The sequence below is a fragment of the Mirounga leonina genome, unplaced genomic scaffold (genome assembly GCF_011800145.1).
Source record: "Mirounga leonina isolate KUSES-001 unplaced genomic scaffold, KU_Mleo_1.0 Mir_101664, whole genome shotgun sequence".
Taxonomy (NCBI): domain Eukaryota; kingdom Metazoa; phylum Chordata; class Mammalia; order Carnivora; family Phocidae; genus Mirounga; species Mirounga leonina.
Genome location: NW_023270175.1, coordinates 3105830 through 3108928, shown reverse-complemented (window position 1 = coordinate 3108928; position 3099 = coordinate 3105830).

Sequence of the window (3099 nt, the reverse complement as noted above, 5' to 3'; positions counted from 1 at the left end):
TATTAGTATACAGAAACTCCAGATAGAAAAATTTATTATTACAACCCTTGACAACCAGATAAATAAATCAGCTTGTCTGCAGACTGCTTCACAGAATTTGTCAGCTCTTTGGAACCAGTCACACTGAGAGCTAATTTGGAGGCTCTATCATGGGAGTCTAGCCATCCTGGCATCTTTGGTATCTTTTGTCTGTAAGTAACAGACACTCTAGGTAGCTCAAGGGAGTATACAGTGTTGAGGGGAATGCTTTGTGGGATTCTGGAGTATCTCATAGACCCAAAGGTGGAGTACAATAGTCATGGCCCAGGAATAGCTGAAATCAGGGCACCTCAGTAGCGTGCCCTCGAGGTGTAAGCATCACAAACTCAGGGGGTCAAGCAGAGTCGAAGGAACCTGTAGTGAGCAGGGCAGTTGCTACTTCCTTTGCCAATTGTTACCATATAGGAATTTGGCCCAGTGCTGATGGATCCAGTGAAGTCAGAATTGTGAATTGTTATACGACATTCCCTGGTTGTTAAATATTGGCTCCTCAGTCATATTAACAATGAAAAAGCACTGTAAGGGCCATACAAAACATGCTCCAAAGTGCTGCCATAAAGGAACAACTCCAACAGCTTGTCCTCTCTGCCTTACTCCATTCAAAATTTATGTCTCCTGGAGTGAGAATTCCACTGGCCCAATCTAAGCCAAGGATCTATTCCAGCCTTATCCAGCTATGACTGGAGGGCAGTGTCACTTAGCATATAGGCATAGCTCCTGTGTGTGTTGAGGGGGGGTCCACCTTTATGTATACAATGGGTCGTTCTCAGGGAATAATAATCATGATTAACACATATGTGCTTACCACGTGCCAGAAGCTGATCTAAATATTTATTTATTTATTTATTTATTTATTTATTTTAAAGATTTTATTTATTTATTAGACAGACAGAGACACAGCGAGAGAGGAAATACAAGCAGGGGGAGTGGGAGAGGGAGAAGCAGGCTTCCCGCCGAGCAGGGAGTCCGATGCGGGGCTCGATCCCAGGACCCTGGGATCATGACCTGAGCCGAAGGTAGACGCTTAACCATCTGAGCCACGCAGGCGCCCCTGATCTAAATATTTAACATATATTATTTCATGTAAGCCTTATGACACCCTAAAGAAAGGATACTCTCATTCCCATATTACAGATGAGGAAATGGAGGCTCAGAGAGGTTCAGAGGGGTTTGCCTGAAGTCACACAGGTGGGAAAGCCATTCTTCTTCCTGATCCTGTGCTCTCAACCACTTCACCATGAGGCACCCCCCCACCCAAGACAAGAGGGATTATGAACCAGGCAGCCACCCCACTTGTTTGATTGGGCGAGAAGTTTCAGGAAGCACATACATGACATAGTTAGAGATGAAGAGGCCATGGGTCTACCAGATTCTGACACCAGGGAAATTGCCTCTCAGGCTGGGAAAGTGACTTGCCCAAGGTTACAGAGCTAATAGCAGGCTAGGAGCCCTCCAAATTCCCTGACCTTTCCACCACAGCCTCCCTTTCTCGGCCAATCAGCTTCAATATTCATGCTCCCCAACACCTCATTTGCATTTGTGGGATCCCATAAAAGAACTCCTCCCTTTTTGTTCTCATTCAATTCAGCCTCTCAGTTGCAATTCTGTATATCCACTCTTTTATCCACCCCCCCAATCTGCCTATTTATTTATGAAAATCAAAGGAAGCCCTAGAATGCTTTCCAAGGCAGGAAGCACACCATTTCCCATCTGCATTACTTTTTTCCGATTGTCAAAGCTCGCCAGTCATGAAGAAAAAGCAGCAGCTTTCCAAAATTGGCCAGGATGTGTCCACTACTGTGTAAATAAGTACTCAGAGGTTAAACTCCGAGGCCAGTGTCCACTGCCATCCTTGTCACACCATTGGGCTAGCCTTCAGTTGAAAGCACATACTTCCTACAGATCTCAGAAATGAAAAGATGGGTGCGGGGAATGTGCTGGTGCTTGAGTCAACCTTGACAAGTGGCCTGGGACTTCAAAACAAGTGGGGGAAATGTCAGGCCTGTTGGTCTATCCTGTGTGCTTTGGGGCAATGCCCTTGGGCATTGGGCTCTCTGAAATAAGACTGCAGTGAGAAAGAGCCTGGGCATGGGTCAGACCGTAGAAAGAAGAAAGTGGGAGGAAAGACCTGAAGTTAAGTAGCCCTTTCAAGTCACCTAAATTTCCCTGCGTCCTCATGTTATCTTCTTTGTTAAAACCTCTGGATTGAATCTGTTATACTCATTCCCACTGATAGATGCTGACCCTTCCCAGGGAGATGGGTGTTCTCATCAGTTAACCTCACCTGGGACTTTTTTACCCCTAAAGAGGTGGTGCATGAATGGGCTTTGGGAAATCCAAGAATCCCCTGAAATTGTATGTAAAATGGTGTGGAGATGTGCAATTTTCTAAGGAGAGCAGTCATTAGATTTGATCAGATAGTTAACGGGTCCATAATCTTTATTTATTTTATTTTATTTTATTTTATTTTGAGAGAGAGTGAGAGTGAGAGAGTGGGGAGGGGCAGAGGGAGAGGAAGAGAGAGAATCCCAAGCAGGCTCCACGTTCAGTGTGGAGCCCTACACAGGGCTTGACCTCACCACCCCGAGATCATGACCCAAGCCCAAATCAAGAGCTGGATGCTCAACTGACTGAGCCACCCAGGCGCCCCTGGGTCCATGATTTAAAAAAGAAAAATGCACAAACCAGTTACCTGGAAGCCTTTGGATGAAGGAATGCACTTGTAATCATGTCATTGCAGGAGCAATGAGCTAGGGTGGAGGGCAGGGATTTGCCTAGAATCCTTAAAAACCACATGGAATTCGTGACCAAAGTCACAGAGAGTTGGTCTGCACGAGATAGGTCATCTTGAGAGGGACTGAAGGAAACTAGAGAGGAAAGGCAGCAGAGATGTTGGAGGATCAGGGCGGAGTCTGGAATCAAATCAAAGCCAGACATTTTGAAATAACTCGAGCAGAGGAGCCAATCTGAAAGTGCTCTGCAGAGCTCAGCTGAATGCGAGAGACGGGATCTGAATGGCTGGGAACAGAAGCTGCCTTGAAGAAGATTTGTGTTTAACTG